We start from the raw sequence: 24478 nt of genomic DNA, 5'->3' as shown, positions 1-24478 counted from the left end.
ACTAGATTACAACACATTCAAGACTGTTAAAACTATCTTATTCAGTGTATAAAGGTATAATTTAATACATTATGTAATAAAATGAATATTGTAACCTAATTTGCATGAAGCCTTTAGTTTAGTAGCAAGCCAATGTGTTTCTCAAGCCTTATTAGTAGTGTAGAAGTAGTATTAGTAGTAGTAGTAGTATCACTATGCAATTTAAATTCTGTTTACACCTGATAATTAACATACATTTTTTTTTCAGTCCAATTATAATAGAATGATGCTAAGTGCAGTGTAGATGGATAAACAAACTTAGTTAAAAACACATCCGGTTGGATTGTTTTCATAGTGTAAACACTCAAGGTCAATGCATTCACAAAACCTCAAAAGACCACCTACATTCTGTCTACTTACTACATACTACATTCTGTATGCATGTTTCAATGCGTTGTATATAAACTGTAGCCTTCAACATACTTTTCATCACTTGCTTTCTGTGAAACAGACTTCTTTTATTCAATAGTATGTATGTGTCACATAGAGCGCTCCAGCAAAAGTGATATACAGAGGATGATGAAATAAGAGAGAAGGGTCTTAATGAAATCTGTACACAAGTGGCCACATTTGAATGCATGATATATCACGTAGAAATAGTAAAGCGCCCATAAACATGCCATTAAATGTCACTTTTACAAACTTTTCAATATCAAACCCTTTTGGAGGACAGATCAAGGTTCTACAATGCAATTCAAAAGCATAATTATGTGGAAAAATATCTCTCATTTAATCACACTTTTGTTGGTTTTTATGGGGCCGGGTAATGGGGGAAGCAGTCTTGAGAGACAACCCCAGACCAGGCATTCCAAAGCCAGCCAAGTGACATAGTCCCTCCAGCGTTCCCTGGGTCATCCCTTAGCCTGCTACCAGTGTGATTTGCCTGGAATACCTTCCTAGGTAGGCATCCAGGAGGCAACCGAAACAGATGCCCGAGCCCCCCTCAGCTGACTTCTCTCGATGTGGTGGAGCAATGGCTCCACTCCAAGCTCATCCCGGGTTGACAGAGCTCCTCGCCCTATCTATAAGGGTGTGGCCTGCCAACTTGTAAAGGAAACTCATTTTGGCCGCATGTATCCGTGATCTTGTCCTTTCGGTCATGACTCAAAGCTCATTACTGGTTAATCTCCATTCTACTCTCACCTATAGTCATTAGAGCTTTGCCTTTTGACTCAGCTCCTTCTTTACCACAACAAACCGATATATCGACCGCAATCTGCCTGTAAATCTCACGTTCCATCCTTCCCAGCATAATGGAAAAATATGTATAAAAAAATATGGAAAACTTTCAATTTACAGATATTTTTTTTTTTACAGTAATCGTAGCTAAAGAAGGGCCATTTCCTTTCTTTATTAACAAATTACCCATGTTTCCACTACTAAGTTGAAGACCCCCCTTCATGCTGGCACCATAGGGCCAAGCCTCCACCATGCCCCATTACTCTCAAAACCTCCTGCAATGAAGAGAAACGTATTCATTGAGAAACCTCAGCATGAAATCCACTTCAATCGCTTGTTGCATCTTCAACTGTGTAGAGCTGGATAAACCGGTTGGGAGTCTACAGGTTCGGGTTCACCTCGGATAACACAAAAAAAAAAAAGCTGCTGAGAAGATTTGTAGGCGTCCGAAAGATAGATTTTTACCAGGGCTTCTAGAGGATGCCATGCTTAATTCCAACAACCTGCGGTCCAAGGGCACACGCCACCATAATGAGCGAGTACACAGCCAGCATCAGCTTCCCTCAGCATAAGTGCCCGTGACACTTTATCAGACCGACACAAATGGTTTCCTGGTTTGCTGATCTTTCCGCAAACTATAGCTAAACCAGACCTGGAGAGGCATATTGAAACTGACGCATCCACAATTCAAATGAGCTGCGTTTCACCTTGCATCGTTTTTTTTTTTTTTCCTTGAATTTAGATGCGTTTTAAAATAGGAACTCTCGAGCTGCTATAGATAAAGAGGATTGCACTCCAGCGCGGTGAGGAATCGGGCCCTTCTGGGCTCAGCTGTAGGTTATTTTATTCCAAAATCAACTCATTTCAAAGTCATCTCAAGTTTGGGAAACTAGCAAAAAAGTGACTGTGTAGCCCACAAAGACAGTTCGGCGACACACACTCGGAAGGAAAAGAGGGAATCGTAAGCGCCACGGGCCAAAAGTGTTACTGAACAGAGAAGAGCACATAAAATGCTCCGTAGCATAACCGCGGCAACGATGATGGCTGTTCATAATATGCAGCTCATCTGGGTTTGCACAGAGGAGGTTTATAATACTTGAAAAGTGTGACAATATCTGTTAGCATTCCATTTCAATGACAACTGCTTGGATGGCACAGTACCCTCTAAAATATCTGTCCTGCGAGGTTGTCAACTATATATACACACAGTATATGCTGAGTTTGAACAGATGACTTAATTTTGAATAATTTTGACCGAGTACATTGAGTACAACTGCAAAACAAATATGATTCCCGGAATTTATTCAAATGACTAAAAATGTATTTGTTATACTTATATTCATATGTTTGCATTAAAAATTGACAAGTACAACTGCTAAAAACAAAACTTGATTTCTTGGTTATCAGTTTTTCCTATATACACAGACACAAACATTAATTTAAACTTTGTCAAAATGTCTAGTATCATATTAATAGTATAGTAATCTCATATTAATAAACAACTAGGTTTAAAAGTTCCACTTTATGTAATGTAAAACCCAAATGGACAACATGGAAAATGCAAATAAAAAATAAAGTAGTGATTTACAAATTTACTTTGACTTGTATTTTATTGCATACAATAGGATCACACTATACAATATTTTGTGTTTTTTTCTGGTCAATGTTTTTAAATTTGTAAATATAGCTCTTTTCCTGTCATTCAGACCTGCAACACATTAGACCGTTGGGACAGGCGCAATTTAGAGCTAGTAATTAGATAAATTGGTTAAATGGTGTGATTAGAAACAGGTGATGTTAACAGGTGATTATAATTATGATTTGGTTCAAAAGCAGCATCAAAGTATGGTCCAGTGCTTTTAGAGCAAAAATGGGCTGAGGATTGTCAGTTTGCTAACAAATATGTAAGGAAATTATGGAAATTTTTAAAAACAATATTGCTCAAAGAAAGATAGAAAAAGGACCACTTTCTTAAGCAAATCCCCAACCCTCTTAATTTCATCTGCGACACCCTCCCGCTCTTCACTTTCATCCACAACCACACCCCCACTCCTCACTTTTGTCACCTCTCCCTCCTCTGGCAACATTCATTCATTCTTTTTCTTGTCGGCTTAGTCCCTTTATTAATCCAGGGTCACCAACAGCGGAATGAACCACCAACTTATCCAGCAAGTTTTTTATGCAGCTGATGCCCTTCCAGCCGCAACCCATCTTCTGGAAACATTCACACAACACACTCATACACTACAGACAATTTAGCCTACCCAATTCACCTTTACCGCATGTCTTTGGACTGTGGGGGAAACCGGAGCACCTTGAGGAAACCCACGCGAAGGCAGGGAGAACATGTAAACTCCACACAGAAAAGCCAACTGAGTCGAGGCTCGAACCAGCGACCCAGCGACTTTCTTGCCGTGAGGCGACAGAACCATCTACTGCGCCACTCCTTCGCCCCTCTCGTAACATACCAGATCATATTCAAGGAATCTGAAGGCATTTCAGTGCATAAAGGTCCCAAGACTAAGCTGAATTACCTTGATCTCTGATTCCTCAGGTGGCACAGCATCAAGAATAATCATTCATCTATAAGCGATATTATTACATGGGCTCAGAACTACTTTGGCAAACCTTTGTCAAGTAGCATAACGCGTAGTTACATCCACAAATGCCAGTTAAATGTGCCAAAAGGAAGCTCTACGTTAACAGTGTCCAGAAGTGCCGTCGACTTCTCATGGCTTGGTGGCATCTGGGAGGGACCGGTGTATCACACAGTGTTAACATGTACTGTAGTCAGATGAATCAGGTACTTCAGGTACTTTTTTTTGGGAGAAATGGAAGTCATGTGCTCCAGACCATTGGAATAAGGATCATCAAGACAGCAACGAGTCCAAAAGCCAGGGTCTGTCATGGTATTGGGTTGTGTAAGTACAAAGGTAACTTGCAACTATGTGATGGCACCATTAATGCTGAAAAGTACATTGAGATTTTGAAGCACAATATGCTGTGGAGGATTGACTGGCTTGCCTGCAGTCCTGACCTGTCTCTAATAGAGAACGTGTAGCACATTTTAAAGTGCAAAATGCAACAATGCAGACCCTGTACTGTTACCCACTTTAAGACTTGTTTATAGGAAGAATGTGATTTAATTACACCCGAAACGCTTCATCACTTGGTGTCTTCAGTCCCTAAACATCTTCTAAGTGTTGTAAAAAGGAATAGCAACATTACAAAGTGGTCAATGCTGTACTGTTCCATTTTTTTTAAACTTATTTTTATTTTTTTTGCCTGAACCAAAATTCGAATGTGTGTTAAAGTAAATGAAATAAATAAATAAATAAATCACGAGGGACACATTAAATAATGTAAGTTGTATTGTCTGCAATAAAACACCAGTAATTAAATTTACTACTTTCTGTTTTTATTTCCTTTTTTTCATACTGTCTCATTTTTTTTTTTTCTAGTTTGGGGTTGCATCATAAAATCCTAATGGACAATCTGGTGTTGTGGAACTGATGTTTGATTAGTAACAATTATGTTTCATTTAAAAGGCACACAAGACACACAAAAAACATCTAATTTGTCTACAAATTACCTATAGATAAAGAAAACCACTAATATAACACGGTTAAATTCAGGAGGGTTGCTCTTGTTTACTCGGTCAGATGGTCCAAACCTGCAGCTTGAAATGAGATAAACGAGAGAGCAAACACTTAGGTCACCGCTGTGGTATTGATTACCTATGGCACCCCTGCTATCTGTCTCAACCTCTATCTCTTTCTCCCGCTCTCTCCTTCGTAAAACAGTCTCTCCATCACTCTCACCTCTACCTGGTTTGTCTTCATAAGTTCTTCTAGACACAAATGCAGACAAACAAAAACAAAGCGAGGAAGAGATGTCAAAAACACGGCACGAGGAGGAATGTTTGTTTGGAGTCACTTTGTTAAGTCTGGTTTGACAATGCACAGAATTGAATGCTTTGGCCTGAAGACGCATTGCGGTGTCAGTTAACCGTGAAGCGAAGCTTGGGCTCAGAAATATGCTGTGTTTTGATAGAGAGAGGCAACTGTGACAAGGGGAGCTGGATAAATTACACAAATCGAGTACCTGGTGAAGAATTACTCAATTAAAATGACTCGTTTTTATTTTCAACTTGGGGGAAAACAGTATTATAGTGTGCATTTCCAAACCAATGTCAAAGCAATTAGTAACCTTTTGATTTAGTGGCTAATTTATATGATCTCATTCATACATTTAAGTTAGAATTGATTGTCTCACAAAGGGGGGTAGGTTTAGGGCCATGACTTGTTTTTTTTTTTACAATCGTACAGTCACTGGTCACTTTATTTGGTACACCTTATTAGTACCAGGTTGGGTCTACCTTTGCTTTCAGAACTGCCTTAATCCTTTGTGGCATAGATTCAAAAAGGCACTGGAAAAATTTATCAGAGATTTTGGTCCATACTGACATAATAGCATTATGCAGTTGCTGCAGATTTGTCGGCTGCACATCCATGAAGTGAATCTCCCGTTCCACCACATTCTAAAGGTGCTCTATTGGATTGAGATCTGCTCAATGTGGAGGCCATTTAAGTACAGTGAACTAATTTTCATGTTCAGGAAACCAGTCTGAGATGATTCACACTTTGACATGTCGTGTTATCCTGCTGGACGTAGCCATCAGAAGATGTGTACACTGTGGTTATAAAGGGATGGACATGGTCAGCAACACATCTCAGGTAGGCTGTGGTATTGACACAATGCTCAATTGGTACTAATAGGCCTAAAGTGTGCCAAGAAAATATCCCCCATACCATTACACGACCACCTGCAGTCTGAACTGTTGATACAAGGCATAATGGATCCATGCTTTCATGTTGTTGACGCCAAATGTCGCCTAATGACAGCAGAAATCGAGACTCATTAGACCAGGCAACGCTTTTTCAATCTTCTATTGTCCAATTTTGGTGAGCCTGTGTGAATTGTAGTCTCATTTTTCTGTTCTTAGCAGACAAAAGTGGCACCCCGTGTGGTCTTCTGCTGCTGTAGCCCATCCACCTCAAGGTTAGATGTGTTGTGTGTTCTGAGAGCATTGTCTGTTAACACTTGAGATGATTGTATGTAAAAATTGTAGTAGATCAGCAGTTTTCGAAATACTGAGAGCAGCCCGTCTGGCACCAATAACCATGCCACGTTCAGTCACTTAAATCACCTTTCTTCCCATTCTGATGCTCAGTTTGAACTGTAGCAGATCGTCTTGATCATGTCAACATGCATATAACTTATTTTATTTATTACATATAACTGCATTTTATTTATTTATTTGTTTTAAATAAAATTGACTATTAAAGTTGACTCTAAAAAGTCTAATCACTGACTGCAATTAAAAAAAAAAAATATATATATATATATATATATATATATATATATATATATATATATATATATATATATATATATATATATATATATATATATATAAACACAACTTTATAATATAATCATTCTAAAATATTTTACCCGAGACATATTCACCAAGCCTAAATCATACATGTCTTAACAAACATTCTACATGATTTTTTTAACACAATCAATTGATTTAATTACTAAAATTCCAGTAAAACTAAAATATTTTGTTTTTATTAATATAATGTACATTTGATTCAAAGATATTTGATATGTTTTTTTGTTGTATTTTTTTTTTACACATGTTATCAGCTTTTTGTTTTATTAAATTTTTACTGAACAATAAATAACAGCTGAGCTAATAACTCAAGTGTGTTTGTGTATAAAAGCAACAAAAGCAACTAAAACAAAACCGGAGGATTAAAGTTGAAAATTAAACAGATTAAAAATAACAGTTCCTTAACTAATCTACAGTAATCACCAGAGATTAAGAGTGTACTCGCACTATGCTCTCTGAACCATGCTCATGCATGTTTGACCCTCATTTCGTTTGGCAGGTGTGGGGCTCCAATTCAGTTGGCCGGCCATGCATGGTTGGAAGAGGCCTGCCAGAGTGTGGTAAGGTTGGGCTTTGGTATAGTACGCTTGTAGTGAGTGTGCCTGAAGAAAATGAAGAAGCTGAAGACTTGACTTTTAAGGAATACTTTCATACGGATTTATTAATCATTCTTACTTTTCAATGAACACGAACTGTCATAGTTTATTGAAGGTTTAAACCCCCCCCCCCCCCACTGCACGTCAGCTGCACCTTCAGCAAACCTCCTAATATGTGCAGTACAATGACTTTAATAAACAACATAACTAAAGCAATCTCTATTGTACAGAGCAAGAGCGCTTTTCTTCTGAACAGTCACATCATCGATGACTTGAGTGTGCAATGTGAGTGCAGGCCAAGGGAGAAAGGGGTGGCGATGCAATCAAGCCTGGGTATGGTTCAAGACAACCCTGCCTAGTGATACACCCTTAAATACAACATCATGGTCTATTGTTTAACATCATATATAATGAACTATATCAATTGTATGCAGAACTATGGATATGAAAGATATACCATCAAACTAACATCAATATAAAGTCACAGAATATGGATTGTGTAGAGTGTAGTCATGACATCAGATTCACTTTGCCTCAGCCTGAAATAAGGAAGAATGACACCATGACTGGCAGTTTAGATTGATTCACAACCACAAAAGTATGGAGGGAAGAAACATTTGAGCAAAAGAGTTGACAGAGATGTCAGAAAGAGAGCTGTAGAAAATGATATGTTTTTCTGACACCGAGTAAAGCTACTGATGTTGTCACAATTTGTGTTGTTAACCTTTCACTTCTGCTCCTATTTCTTTTCTGATCCTGATTACTGCTTTCTCACAAAAGGGATTTAGAAGAGAGTATCTGTATCACATAAGTAGTAATTACCAAGACATATCACTAAAGATGCTCATCGCATGCCATGCAGAGCTATAGAAAGAGCTTTTTCGACTATTGTGACAGAGTGGACCCTTGGTTTGCTCTAGTGGGGAAATTCTACAGATAGCCAAAGATGGTTTATTTGCATTAGCAAAGGCAGTCTCGCCTTCTGATCAAAATAACCTAACGAGAGTATTTATAGCCATATGGAATTTTGGGGCAGGTATCTGTACATATTTGCTTTTTTTTATTATTATTATTTTTTTTTATATCACGCCCTGTCGATTGGTCCATCCAGTGCCGTCCTACAGTCTTTGCTCAAGTTTTGTTTCTGTTCTTCCAGTGTTTATATTGAAACAATCATAATGAAGATTGGAGTCATGACAGTATTTACACAAACTGAAAATAACATGTTTTAAATGTAATTTGAGCTTAAGCAACAACAACAAAGGGACAGGCTGCTTCAGATTTTATTGCTGGTTTAAAAAACGTAATTTAATTGTGAGCTTAACGAGCAGTTTCCGAGATTTCAGGATTCCCCCATATATGTAGGACTTTGGTTTTGGATGAACTGCCTGGGGATGTTACAAATATTGCCAATGAGTGAAAAGTCTTTCCTTACAAAGGAAAAGTTTGGTGGGGACAAAAATGATTTCTTTAAGACCAGTTTTTAATTTGTAAAATGTGAGGCCCCGGAACGTATTGGGCTAACGGATCCGGCATGTTACCAGAGGAGGCAGAAGTAATGGAGGGGTGGAGTGGGGATGTAGCGGATGAAAGTGAAAAGCGGTGTGGGGGGAATGTGGTGGGTTAATATGGACGAAAGTGAAGAGAATTGGGGAGTCTTGAAAGAGTCACGCATGGTGTGTGAGGAGGGGCATCAGTAAAATAAGGGGCTAGATCAGATCCGGCTTGTCTAGCACAAATTAAACCCTGCTTAGAAACCATTTACACCAAGCACAGTATCTTTTACGAATACGATAACTTAAAAAATGGAATTGTAAAATGTTCTGAATGTAACTCAACAGCAGAGTTCAGACCACAGCTATAACAATGTGTAGAGAAACAATATCATTGTGATTATTTTCTGAACTTTTTTTTCTCAGCCAACTAATAATTAAACACTGACAGCCAACTAAGTGAAGTTTATTTATAAATAAATTTCGAGAGGATCACGTGCTTATGATTGTTCACAGCTGTTCCAACTTTAGCTAACGACTGACTATCCTATCAGATAATCCTTAACTCGCAATTTCTGTGCGGAGTTTGCTCGTTCTCCCTGTGGTCGCGTGGGTTTTCCCTGGGTCCTCCGGTTTCCTCCCACAGTTCAAAAACAGGCACTCTAAACAATGAATCCAAAATACCTTAGCTAAACTCTGAGTACACCTTTCAGCATCCATATCTGACACTTAGCTACAACAAGCAAGAGGGCGAGTCAACGAGATCTACCTGAGCTCAAACTTCCCTCTCGCCTTGCAACGGGAGGGAGCCCAGGGCTCGAGGATCTTATAAGCTCAGGGCTCTCTCCCGGGACAGCACGCCAAACTAGCTTTATTATCAATCATCAGCTAAGTGTGAACTCTTGAAAACCTATTGAGATGTAAAAGGCCTGCTTGGAGGGAAATGCCCTCCACTTATAATGAGTATAATTGAATATAGGACTGCAGTTAAGCCTGTCACAATTTATTCTGTGATAACAACTGCCTGGATGTGCTTTATACTTTATTTAAAATCTGAATGTATTATTCAACACCATCTTATTCGGGTCATGTGCCCAGGGATACATATTTGGGAGAACTGCATATACATGCCCTGACATATGACCAGCTGCATTTTGTATGTGAATGTAAGTATATGGAGCGATTATGATGTTGCCGAAAATTGTTGTTCCATTTGCGCTTATGCTGACAGCTAAACTCTGTATGAACAGCTTTTTTGGCATGATCAGTTTGCTAGATAGCTTGTCTTGTACGTCACTGGACTTGCATACGTCTTTTGATGCAGAGTGATCTGAGGTAGACATTTGAGTCTTCCAAAGGACAGTTCCATAAAGCAAGTACCATAAATAATGATAAAAATAAAATAAATAAATAAATAAATAAAATAAAAAAAAAGCCTGATCTAACAAGGAAACAATTTTACGTTTTGTCAGTTTAGTGGCTAATTTGTAAAAAAAAAAATTAATAAATAAAAGGAGGTGGGTTACCCAACAAATATCTTTGATCCTGGCTTAAAAAAATAAATAAAAATAAAACAAATACCATTCAGCCCAAGGTGCAAGATGACAACAAAATGAGTGACAGCATTCTGTTGAAAAGAGAAAAGTGATCTGATTTCCCCTAGTGGTGTCTGCACACAAAACTCAGTTTATGGGACATGTATTGGAGGGGATTCAACTGGGTGTTTATTGAAGTCCTGAACCCTTCCATCTCTCATTAAATTGATTCATGGGCTCAATAAGCAGTGGTGGGGCAGCAGGTGTGAATGCTGGCGTGAGAGTTGAGTCTGGTTACATCCATCACCCTGAGCAGACCCGGGTTAAGACTGATCTCACACAACTTCTCCAGAGGCCCTGCTGCCAGCCCATGAGCACATCACCTGCTACTACATCTCAATGACTTCCTCACTATTAATGCTACTACACACACACACACACACACACACACGCAGTACAGAGAGATAGACAGATGCTGTGGACATGCGGGCCCACATGCACATAATACTCCCAGGCTACCAGAAGAGGCCAGAGGGTCAAAACTGCAGTCGAAAGGGCAACTTTCAAAGAGGTTAAGCTTGTGAGGTGTTCATTTATCAATTTCTAAGACAACTTACTAGACTAATATTTCAAAGAATGACGTTTGTGTGTGTGTGTGTGTGGTCAAGCTAAAGAAATTGGCAAGGAATCTGCTATAAGAAAAAAAGTATGATGCAAGGATGAATGGACAATGTAGAAAATAAAAACAAACAAAATAATGATTCAATTAAATAATGACAATAATAACACTATGTTTATGCAAGCTGACAGGACATTGTCCAACCTGACTTCAATCACATGCCACAGGAGACTGGTTGTAATCACCACAGCAGCCAATAAACTTGCTCCTCGACATTTAAAATAGCTCAGCGTATCTTATGCTAGCAATCTGCTATTGCAGACCATTGGAACTACTGTATTGTTGTATTGAATTATTGTATATCTGCAGCAACATGGTAATGCCCATAACAAATTTCCTTTCAAGGACAATAAAGTTATCTAAAGTACTACTACTACTACTTCTGCTACTACTAAAGTAGTACTACTAAAGCACTTCTACTAAAGCACTTCTACTACTACTACTACTACTACTACTACTACTACTACTACTATCCAGGCACGTGCACACATAGGGCTCAACCTGTGCAGTGCACATGCCCTTTTTAGTCTTGGATAGAAAGTGCCCTTCCAAAATGATCAAAAGTGCCCCCGCGACGTGACACACCCTCCGTCCCGCCCTTCAGTAGGCGCACGACAACACTGATCTTGAGAACGCGCGCTCAACCCCCCTCCCCCGCTTTACAGTACGTGCGCGACAACACAGCTGATCAGAACGCGCGCGACAACACCACTCTTCAGTACGCACGCGACAACAACCCCCCCCCCCCACCGAAAAAAAAAAATTATCGTGCACATGCCCTTTGGACGGTCTCTGCACGGGCCTGCTACTATCCATCTAAATCTAACAAGTTATAAGTGAAGATGGTCTTATAATTTGTAAATCAGGCATACTTGATCTGTTTCATGAACTTGTTGAACAAGTTACAAATAAGCGTATATAGGAATTTAAGATGAATCCAAAGTATCTTGATGAACTCTGGGAGTCTTGTAAGAATGCTTCCTTTGCCATTCCAGAGAACTTTATTAATAAGCTATGTGAGTCACTGTAGAGATGTTTGGATTCAATCCTCCAAGCTCATTGGAGTAATACACAAGATTAATTCTTAAGTAATATTCATAATAATATCAATAATATCAAGGCCTGATCATATTTTATTTTGGTAAAATGAGCATAATCTAGAGGACTTTGCCTTTCATATAAGCCACTTCTGATAAGAAGCGATCAACCGAAAGTCAAGTTAATATTTGTTGTTCTTAAAACTTGGATAGGCAACAAAACTGTTGTCAGGTAGTGTAGGCTCTGAGGTATCGTTAATGTTATATGTTTATATGATGTACATTCTGCGACAATACTGGTGATCACATAGCTACAGTAAGACTTTACAAAGCATTTTGGAGGAAATGCTTTAACAAGCAGGCTAACGACAATAGATTCTGTCCCTAGAGCACCCCTTGGGATCAGGGGAATGTGGTTTATACGACACAGAACTCACCAGCTGACCTCCATTACATTCAGTACTCTAAACTAAACCTCATATTCATCTGGGTCACGGCACCAACGCAACCCCTCTGGTACAGCACTTAACCCTTCACTTCAAGTAGGGCTCGAACCAGTGATTCCAGCATGAGAGGCTGGACTCTAATGAGGAGGCTAAAGACTGCGGATATTAGGATCTGTCACAAGAGCAGGTTTGGGATCAGGGGAGTGAGGTTTACCTGCACAACCCTCACCAGCTGGCCTCCATCATGCATGCATGTAGATAATACTACTGAGCAGGGGCAGACTGGCCATAGGGAGTATGATGGTCAGTCTGGCCTGCCACCTTGAATCTGGCCTGCATGACTTGCCAATCGCCACCCCCCCCTCCTTTTTATTTATTGATCAAGATTGTATAAGAGATAGGTTTGGATTTTGAGGGTATACTTTATCATTATTTATTATAAAAGTTAAAAGCTTCACGGTAAGTCATCAGTATAGTACACCAGAGGTTAAAACAATTATGACATTTCTGAACATATTGGCTTGAAACATGTTATTTGTCTAGTGTTGAGATCGCTTCAGTTGCCTTGGAAACCTCTAATGATAAATTAACAAGTTAGCTAAAAAGGTCTGATTTGTAATTAAGAAATGTGTTATGGATTAGCTTTATGTTTTTAAGGCATGTTACGTAGATCTATTCTTACTGCACCGCTGTACTTAGAATGACACTGTGGGAGTGGTACTTTTCTACTAGGCATGCTTATACAGTAATTATATAACAAAGCTTTTTAATTTGTTATTGCATTAGTCACAATATATACAATTGTTTCTATATTCATTGAGATTTGCTTATAATGTTAATTATATTTATGCTGGTTATATATATAATTACTCAGAAAAAGAAGAAGAAAAGCAATAATATTATCAATCCTCATCCTAACCATATTTGTGAAAAAGGGCTTAGCTAAAGGGGCAGGTCTTGTTTGGTGTACTCACACTAGACACGGTTGCATTGAACCATGCTGGCGCTTGATTATACCCCCTCCCATCTCCCCCGATGGCCCTCACTTATGTTGCATTTTACCTTTCAAGCCTGAGCATGCTTAAAATTACGTTATAGCACATAGATCACTAAAATTGTCTTAATCATATTAAAATCAGAGTATTGGTACCCTTTTGTGCTTCTTAAGGGCGTTAGCGATGTGCCGCTCAGAGCCGCCGTACGGCGTGCACATGACAGTTGATCACACACCAGGCGTGCACATTCGCATGATATTTAAAATGAAACTATTCAGATTGCGCTCTGTGGCATGGCAGAAATATGAACATTCATGAGTCTTGTCTTGACGCGGACAGCCGCTGACTTGCGAATTCATGGCGCTCCGTGATGCCAAGTGGCGCTTCTGGTGCATGACCTGCTTTACGTTCTTGTTGCAGCACCGAAATTAGGCTCCAAAATTAATATGCTGATTTGATCCGGTGCATACTGGTTCCAAAGTTATGGCACCGGGTTTCAGTACCCAACTCTAATTAGGACTCACACAGACCGCTCGTCCTGATTTTGCCAAGTGCTAGTTGTCCTGAGACCAACATATTTTATGATGACCCAGGGACAACATCTCTATCAGCCAATCAAACGTTATTACGTCATCATTATGAGCCTCCTGCAGAGTCCGCCAAAAACGCAAATTCAAAAAAGAAAACACACCCACCCACACACAGGTAACTGCCATTTTCACCAGTAAAGAGGACAGGTGAAGAGGACAAGTGAAGAGGTGAGATCACCGGTTTTCTTCTATAAGTTTACAGAAGGAGTAATGATTGTAAAATTCATATGTGTTTATGGATTTGTCCCTTTTTTCCAGCGAAGTGAACGAGCAACGATTAACTTTTGTTTGCATTAAGTTAGCCTAATTAGCCGTCCCTACCTAACGTTAGATTAGCGTGCTGCTCTAACGTTACTGTTACTTACTTTCTGGTATTAATTAAAACAAGCTAAGAGTATTTTGTTGAATATTTAAATCTAGCAAACGTTATTAAACGCGACTAAACTTGCCCTCTTGCTAATTTAGCGACCTTTTTTCTAATAATTCGGTTTTTAGCATGTATTATGTCAATTTCATTTAAAGACACGCCAGAAATGTGGACCAAAACAGCACTAGTTTAAACACAAGACAGTAGGTTATTTGAGGTGTTAACTTAACTACTTTGAATCGCTGCAATGATTTCATTATTTATTCTGTTAAATATGTTGGCATCATCACAGGTTTATTAATATCATTTATATTTTTTATCTCAGGTCATCATCACTGATTTATTAATATGTTAACCTCAGGTCATCATCACTAATTTATTAATATATTTAATATGTTAAACTCAGGTCATCATCACTGATTTATTAATATATTTAACATGTTAACCTCAGGTCATCATCACTGATTTATTAATATATTTAACATGTTAACCTCAGGTCATCATCACTGATTTATTAATATTATTAATATGTTAACCTCAGGTCATCATCACTGATTTATTAAAATTATGAGTATGTTAACCTCAGGTCATAATCACTGATTTATTAATATTATTAATATGTTAAACTCAGGTCATCATCACTGATTTATTAATATGTTAACCTCAGGTCATTATCACTAATTTATTAATATATTTAATATGTTAAACTCAGGTCATCATCATTGATTTATAAATATATTTAATATGTTAACCTCAGGTCATCATCACTAATTTATTAATATATTTAATATGTTAACCTCAGGTCATCATCACTGATTTATTAATATTATTAATATGTTAACCTCAGGTCATCATCGCTGATTTATTAATATTATTAATATGTTAACCTCAGGTCATCATGACTGATTTATTAAAATTATGAATATGTTAACCTCAGGTCATCATCACTGATTTATTAATATTATTAATATGTTAACCTCAGGTCATCATCACTGATTTATTAATAATATGTTAACCTCAGGTCATCATCACTGATTTATTAATATGTTAACCTCAGGTCATCATCACTGATTTATTAATATTATTAATATGTTATCCTCAGGTCATCATCGCTGATTTATTAATATTATTAATGTGTTAACCTCAGGTCATCATCACTGATTTATTAATATGTTAACCTCAAGTTATTATCACTGATTTATTATTAATAATAATAATAATATGTTAACCTCAGGTCATCATCACTGATTTATTAAAGAGCCCATATTATACATGAAATAGGGTCATATCTTGGTTGTAAGGGTCTCCAACAACAGTCTAATATGCATGCAAGGTCAAAAAACACTTTCATGGTCTTATAATCTGCATTTATTTTTAGCTAATTATCCCAGCGACTTCTGTATGAATCGTCCAGTGATTCATTTGTTCCCAAACCCCTCCTTAGCGCGGAGCTAATCTGCGCTGATTGGACCGATGACAGTCTGTCGCGATTGGTCGACTGCCTTCAGTCAGAGAGGGAAATGGCCAATAGCTAATCAGCAATTTAAAAAGTAATCACAGTTCATACACGCTCGATAGTGTAGACGTGGATTTTAGATGCCACACTATGGCGAGTGGATAGTGCCACGGATAACCGAACGAAGGAGACAGTCGTGTACTCGCCATACCACACACACACAAAAACACACACACACCTCCGGATGACAACGCTCCCGCTTCCGCCCGCACCCGCCAGGTTTTAGCCTGAGAACCCGCTCCGTTTTCTGCCCGCCGCGCCCGGTCCCGCTAGAGCGGAGAACACAACCAAAAATCACCCAGTATACAGTCCAGACAGCCAAGCTGTCTGTATAAACACACACACACAGCACAAAGCACACAAAGCTCGTTCGTTCGTTCGCTCTCTCTCTCTCTCTCTCTCGCTCTCTCTCATACGCGCGCGTGCGCACTAACACACACACAAGCACCATGCAGACTCTCTCTTTCTAATTCGCATAGCAATATCCGTGATATTGCTAGACAGCCCGCTCCCGTCCCAAATTAAACCCGTTACCGACTGCTCCCGCGATTTATTCGGAAATTTATTCCCGCGGCTGTCCCCGCGCCAGATTTCTGCGGCGCGGGAATAAATTTCCGAATAAATCGCGGGAGCAGAACTCTAGCACGGAGCTCCATAAACAAACAGCACGCGTCGCGTTTTTAACGTGACTTTGCACGCGATAAGATAAAATATCCAGTTAACCTGATACAGTACACGCGGTTACAAGTAACAAATCACAACTAAATACATTTGCAAGCTAGAGTCAACGAGGCAACAACTTTAACCGCACGTACTTACACTTGAGAAATGGAAGAAACCCATCCTGACGTCCATCAGTTACTCTTTACTGATCCTTCCTTTAACAAACTCAGATGAAGTATTCTTTGTAGCATGTAGCTTCCAGAAGTTTCCAACTGCTTGGTTATAATGCTGATGTTTCATCTTTGGGTAGAGACTCAATATAATGTCCATCTGCAGTGTGACTTCAATCGACCGGCATGTTTGTGTGCGTGTGTTTGTGGGTGTGCGTGTGTTTGTGGGTGTGTGTGTGTGTCTGGGTTTCTGCGTCAGAGGGCGGGGCCTCAGGTTTGAAATCTCCCGGGTTTGCGCGTGCACGTGAATAACTTGGTTTCGTTCGTACGTCATGGCGAAACACCTAATGAGTCGGTATCAAGGCGACTCGTTTGAAGCACTATGAGTCGACTCTTTTATAGATGAATCAACCGTTTTAAACACTGTATTCTTACAGATTTAAGCCTTAGCTGGATACTTCACTTCACTTAGAGCTGTGTTACACACTACATGGAGGGGAATTTTCAAAAACCCATAATATGGGCTCTTTAATATTATGAATACGTTAACCACAGGTCATCATCACTGATTTATTAATATTATTAATGTTAACCTCAGGTCATCATCGCTGATTTATTAATATTGTTAATATCTTAACCTCAGTTCATCATCACTGATTTATTAATATTATTTATATCTTAACCTCAGGTCATCATCATGGATTTATTAATATTATTAATATCTTAACATCAGGTCATTATCACAGATTTATTAATATGTTAACCTCAGGTCATCATCACTGATTTATTAATATTATAAATACGTTAACCACAGGTCATGATAATTGATTTATTAATATTATTAATATGTTAACCTCAGGTCATCATAGCTAATTTATTAATATTATTAATACTTTAACCTCAGATGATCATCACTGATTTATTAATAATTTGTTAACCTCAGGCCATCATCACTGATTTATTAATATTATTAACATGTTAACCTCAGGCCATCATCACTAATTTATTAATATTATTAATACGTCATCATCACTGATTTATTAATGTTAACCTCAGGTCATCATCACTGATTTATTAATATTAATAATATCTTAACCTCAGGTCATCACTGATTTATTAATAGGTTAACCTCAGGTTATCATCACTGATTTATTAATAATAATAATATGTTAACCTCAGGTCACCATCGCTGATTTATTAATATTATTAATATGTTAACCTCAGGTCATCATCACTGATTTATTAATATTATTAACATCTTAACCTCAGGTCATCATCACTGATTTATTAATATTATTAATACGTCCTCATCACTGATTTTTTAATATGTTAACCTCAGGTCATCATCACTGATTTGTTAATATTATTAACATGTTAACCTCAGGTCATCATCACTGATTTATTAATATTATTAATACATCATCATTAGTTTTATTAATATCTTAACCTCAGGTAATCATCACTAATTTATTAATATTAATAATATCTTAACCTCATGTCATCATCACTGATTTATTAATATGTTAACCTCAGGTCATCATCACTGATTTGTAATACTATTAGTACGTTAACTTCAGGTCATCATCTCGGATTTATTAAAATCATCTTTTAAAAATCATATATATACACACACACACACACACACACACACACACACACACACACACACACATATATATATGTGTGTGTGTGTGTGTTTACATAAAAACAAGCAATAAATATTTTGTTCAGACTTCCTTAACTCTTTAAAACCTAATAAACTCTTTAAGTCTTTTTAAAGCTGAAATTTTAAAAGGATTGAGCTTCTAGATTTTAGTTTTGTGTAAAACCATTTCAGATTTACTAGGCCCAGCAGCACAAACTCTCTTATGGCATGGAAAAAGAGCAAAAGTAACTTGTGATTGCAAGTAACATTATTGTTTGTTTGTTTTTCAGGAGGAGCATTGAACAAGATAAATGTGCAAAACCTGGGCCCTGAATCATGCTTTGATTTGGCAACTCATTTCTTGGAACCTCTCGCAGTTGATGTTTTCTTCTTCCTTTCTAGAGGACTGCCTGAAATAAGCTTAGTACACAACTAAGGTGGTAAACAAAAACAAAACTCAGATTACGTTTTTACAATTAGAATTTTATTTCATTTTAGACAGTTGTTCTATTGTAAATGTTATGTTCTAAACTGATATCAGATATACTGTACAAAATAAAATAAAAAAAAACTTTTGTTTTCTTTGCGTTTTCTTCTTGATTTAATAGCAAAACTGACATCTAGGGTCAGTTCTTCGTACGCGGATTACTCAGTTAGCTGGATTTGGATAATGACGATTTGACACGATCCAGGATCGTTTCGTTCATCAAAACTGATCCGAGAGTTGTTGTCATAGCAACAGTTCTGGTAGCTCAAACCTGGTCGGGAGCAGGTTCAATTAATATAAACAGGATTAGATCGGGTCAGTTCAAGCAAAGATAATACAGAATGTACCAGATTCTGACATTTTCTTACAGTAGTGGTTATATACACTTGGGAAAATAGTAAATATTTACACACACACACATATACATACACACACAACAGTTCTGTCTGGATTTTGAATATGCTGATAGCCGTGATATATTTAAGTAATTTAAGCATCCATACTACCTTTTAACCCTTTGTGTATAACTCCGCCCACATACAGCAGACACTACAGTTTGACAAATATTATTGCTGTTACACAACAAAATATACTTTTGAGGCTTTTTTTAGTCGAGAATGTAGTTGTTTTGATTGCAACTATGCAGTTTATTTGCAAGAATAGTGCTTATTTTAAAATATTTACAATTTCTGAGAGACAGCTCGTCGGCGACAGTTGACGTTTTCTATCCACAAGATGGCGACAGAACCGCATAATAAGTCCTTACGGCTGTTTCACACCGCAAGCGAAAGCAGTGCGTGAGCAGCGCGTATGTCGAGCAGAAGCAGCACGCAGGTGTTTGCCTTTCACACCAGCTGCGTCTGCAGCGCGCAGCTCTTCGGCAGCTGCTGCAGAGATCAACATATCGCTGTCTATTCTATCTAGTTACTTATGTCTCTCTATATACAAATACACTTTTCAAACTTTTTATCTGCAACAAGACCAACGGCAACCTCCTCCTTTGCTGTTTCTTTAACCTGCAAATCTTTATTTTACAAATTTTATAGATCAAACAGTACTGTATGCTTCTCAAACTCTGAGGAGTACGTCAGAAGACAATCGCCAGTGATATTTGGTTTTTGATTGACAGGATGTTGTAAGCCTATAGTTATAATATCTATACAGTAGTTATAATGATATTTATACATAATCCACTTCAGTAATGTCCAGCGGCAGAGTAACTGCATGTTAATTTATGCTCGTGCAAAGGATGAGACGGATAAAAGTGATCAATGCATGCCCTTCTTTTACTTATTTTCGTGTTGTCAGGTTCACAGTGCAAACAGCTCCCAGGTGAAATAACTTGAGCGAACTAAGCAAAGCCGAATAAAGCTTTCTTCCTCTGCTTATGCAGCACAGCACACAGCGAGTTCACATCATCCAGCATGCGTGTCGAACTACACTACCCACAATACACTTTGCTATGGACTACAATTCCCGTAAATCACTTCCCCTCTCCAACAAAACTGATACTAAAACTGTTTTACTATTGGTTTTGTAGTTCGAGCCGAAATAAAGGTTTGTTGCAGTTTTTATTAGTATAAGTTCATTTGATTGACTATGTAAATCAGTTTATATTATTGACATTTATTGGGTAAAATTGTTACTTTTTACTGATATTCAATGTATTTAGGTCATTATCAATGCACTGTCACTTTAATTGAGCTTGAGCAGCGCTATCGCTGCACTGCTGCTTCAGCGATGCTCACGGCTCGCTGATGCGCTGCTGCTGCGTGCGGTATGAAAGTTCTAATCTGTTAACATGGATGCCAAAAAAACACGTGCCGCTGATGCTTGCGGTGTGAAACAGGCGTTACGTTTAAAAGATATAATAGTCTGATTTCTAACTATAGCAGATCAAATATTAAACTGGTGAGCACACCTGCCAACACTTCCGTTTTTCATGGGGGTATCGCGTATTTCAGACCAGTCACCCTGTTTGTGTCAGAGTCTCTGTTTATAGCATCTTCCAAAGTTAGACCACAGATGACCAATTGTCTCCCAGTTGTTCCTGAAGTACTTGCAGACATATTTGAAGTTCCTAAACTGGCAGTGAAACATCTCAGCCTTTTCCTTAAATTCTTGTGCCTGTAAAATTGACAAGGAAAATCATGTTTCATGATGTTAGCATAAGAACTGCTGTAGATTTTTAGGTCATTAAATAATACTTCACACAAACATATACCCCAGTGTGTATGGTAAATCTACTGAGAATCTTTATTGTTCTTATACTGTCTAAATCACTGTAGGTCTATGACTGGATAAAACAACATAACATAATACTATTTGCAGTAACTAAAACAGACCCACCAAACAATCCATGTTTATAACAAAAAAAAAAAGTTGCAAAGTTATCATAAATTATAAAATCATAGTTTCACATTTAATCAAATTATTATAAATTTAATCAATTCCTTTTGGACTATGTAAGATCCATGATCTGAAATGTTATTCAGAACAGAATTAAAATATATCTTTAAAACAAAAACATTTAGCTCATGCTGTAAAATGTACTTTAAACTGACCTAAAAAGGTATTAATTAAGGTTGTTAATATAAATGGAATGCTTACAAATGTGTGTAAAATATGTAAAGTTAATCTATGAAACTCTGCACACCTAGCCTAGTTTATTTCTGAACACAGTTGATAAGCAGCATAAATTCATTTTTGAAGGAGAGTAATTGTGTGTGAGTGAGAAGAGGCCAGAATTTTTTTCTACAGCTCCTGTGTGTAGGTTCTGTAATTGAACTTTTGTGGTAAGGTGTGTTTTTTTCATTGCCTTTAAAGTTAAATTACAGCATAAACAATAAAGGCTGGAAAATATGCAAATTTTCAGCGTACGACAGTAGAATGTAGTTTGGGTAACTTTATTGATGTTGCTGGCAATCGTTCTTCTCAATATCATTCTTTTTGGTAAAAATAAAATAAAGAGGGGATAAGGATGTACATATTCATTTACTTTAACATGTTCAATACAGCCAACAGTAAAATTTTACTAATGCACATTTATCCAAATCTTAATATGTATATGAGGAAAATCTATTCATGAGACCTTTTGAATCGAATATTAGCAAAACTATCATATTTACACAAACATGTGTAAGCCATAAAGAGGTGTTTGTACAACAAAGTACAGGGGGTATAAAACGGATTATAATCAAATGACCCTTGAATATTTACAAAAATAGAGCGCTTGCGGACATATTTTTCAATGTTTAAATTAGCCCCGGAAATAATCTGCATGTGTTACTCTTGACCGCACACTGAGAGAAATCGAAAGTAACCCTGTCACTTAAAATGTAACTTTAAATGTCCAGTAGGTGGGGAGTCAAAACCAGAAGTATGTGATAGCACAACAATGATAGCGATTCAAAAATATATGTTTTGATGGGCTGAATATCAATATATTTTTGATGTCAGTTGTGGGCCGGATGGAGGAGGCAGGGCCGCAAATGGTTTGAGGGTCAGCAGTTTGAGACCTGACTTAGAGGCTTTTGCATCTGAACTCTTCATACTGTATGTAGGTTACCATTTTATATTAGCTGTCATTAACATAATTTTTTCACATATTAAAAATGCATGTTACAAGCTTGTTACCAAAGTAGAATGACACATTAGAACATACAATTGTACTATAAGGGTGCTTTCACACCTGTGAATTGATTTAGTTGTTCCGAAAAAGAGATTAAAAATGTTAACATTGTTGCTCTTTGCTCTTGGAGCGGTTCACTTTCACACTGCAAAATTTCTAATCGGACCAAAAGAGCTAATACAAGTCATGTGCGAGTAAACTCTCCTCACATTGGTCAGAGTGCTAGGGTTTATTTTGCAGCGTTCCGCTCAGCTGTCAGGGGGAGGTGGTGGTTTGGTGGTGATTGACAAGGCGCGCACGCGCGACGTGTCTGAGGAGAGATGCGGTGGGGAGGGGTGAGAAGGGTGCGCGACGATGCCTATTTGAGGACCGGGAGGGTAATGCGAGATTACGGGGAGGTCATCACTTGTTTGCGGGCATCCGGAGACTCGCGAAACTTCCCACCCTACTCATAATTCTCTCTTCATATAGCCGTATGCCTATTACATATCCATAAAACACTGTAATAACCGCGCTCAGATCGGATCGCTTTCTCACTGCAATCGAACCGCTCCAGGGTTCGTTTCAATCGAGCCGAGACTACCTCACTCAGGCGGTCTCGGAGCGATTACTTTGGCGTGGAATAGAGCGCAATTGCCTTGTTCACATATGCCAAACGAACCGCGCTAACTGGGCAAACAAGACAGGTTCTGAAACAAAAGTGTAGGTGTGAAAGCACCCTAAAACAAATAGCAACACACCTTTGAACAGCATTTCATCTCTGACATAAACTGTATGATGTGCGCTCTTGAATCTGCCTTTTCAGGTCCACTCACACCAGATTCAGATATTGACAGCCAACGAGTTACTGCCTGTGTGTAATAAATGGTGGAAAAACGTAACACAACATATTTAATATGGTCAGAACTTCCATGACACATTCGACATTATTAGGATCAAGTATTATAAGCTTCAAGTTAAGGGGTACTCAAATCAAAGTAAAAACAATATATGTTATTGCTATAGCTCAGCAAAAGTTTGAACTTTTTTTTTTTGCTTAAGTGCATCGATGACTGACATAAACACACAATAATACCCAGATAATGTCAAGTAATATTACAGTATGTTGTGTGACATGTTGCAATGTGAAATAAGCTTAAGCTCAATCCACTGATTCATTAGCAACTGAAGATAAAAAAAAATGTGAATGGTACTGTAAGAGATTTACATAAAAAATATATTAAAATGACAGTTGATAAAAATAGAATATGAATCTATAAAATGAGGAAAAACAAAAGCAGTATCTTAACTTAGTACTTACTTGCGTTACATGGTACCAACAAAGGAGAATGTCTGACTCGTTGAACACCTTACGGATGGCATTGACTTCAGCCTAGTCTTTATCAACCATAAAACACCTAAAAAATAAATACTATAAACTTTAAGATAGAGAAAACAAATACAAAATATTACAAATGTTTGCTCTCTAAAGAATGCATTTTGTTGTTTACTGTTATTTACCTTCTCTAGAAAAAACTATTTATGCAATGCATGAAATCAACATCTAGCAAATACCAATTTTGACCCGAATTTGCTAATATAAAGTAAAAATCCACAATATTAACATTGATGACCTGAGGTTAACGTATTATTAATAAATCAGTGATGATGACCTGAGGTTAGCATATTAATAATATTAATAAATCAGTGATGATGACCAGTATATTAATAAATCAATGATGATGACCCGAGTTTATTGTATTAATGATATTAATAAATCAGCGATGATAACCTGAGGTTAACGCATTAATAATATTAATAAATCAGTGATGATGACCTGAGGTTAACATATTAATAATATTAATAAATCGACGAGCTGAGGTTAACGTATTAATAATATTAATAAATCAGAGATTAAGACCTGTGGTTAACGTAGTAATAATATTAATAAATCAGTGATGATGAACTGA

General features: G+C 37.6%; 2 protein-coding genes and 1 pseudogene across 4 annotated transcripts in view; 1 reads left to right on the top strand and 2 right to left on the bottom strand.

Annotated features, from left to right (window-relative positions):
- Positions 1 to 24478, top strand: part of LOC141378774 (uncharacterized) — a 110413-nt gene that overhangs the window by 23271 nt on the left and 62664 nt on the right. The window lies entirely within an intron of this gene.
- LOC794432 (F-box only protein 40) overlaps positions 1 to 24478 on the bottom strand; it is a 63630-nt gene that overhangs the window by 28017 nt on the left and 11135 nt on the right. Inside the window, exon 2 of one of the 2 annotated variants that reach the window (XM_087292697.1) lies at positions 7125 to 7281. The exons of the other annotated variant lie outside the window; for it this stretch is intronic. The gene's annotated coding sequence lies outside the window, so the exon portion shown is untranslated. The remainder of the gene's footprint in view (positions 1 to 7124; positions 7282 to 24478) is intronic. 2 annotated transcript variants of the gene reach the window in all.
- On the bottom strand, positions 20742 to 23919 carry LOC147839820 (uncharacterized; annotated as a pseudogene). The gene is made up of 3 exons (XR_015515228.1): positions 23830 to 23919; positions 23270 to 23380; positions 20742 to 21025 (listed from the first exon to the last, which is right to left on the bottom strand). The product of XR_015515228.1 is annotated as an uncharacterized LOC147839820 (transcript).

This window comes from Danio rerio, chromosome 18, assembly GCF_052040795.2.
Source record: "Danio rerio strain M-AB ecotype USA chromosome 18, GRCz13ab, whole genome shotgun sequence".
Taxonomy (NCBI): Eukaryota; Metazoa; Chordata; class Actinopteri; order Cypriniformes; family Danionidae; genus Danio; species Danio rerio.
This window is presented reverse-complemented; position numbering and strand designations above follow the sequence as displayed.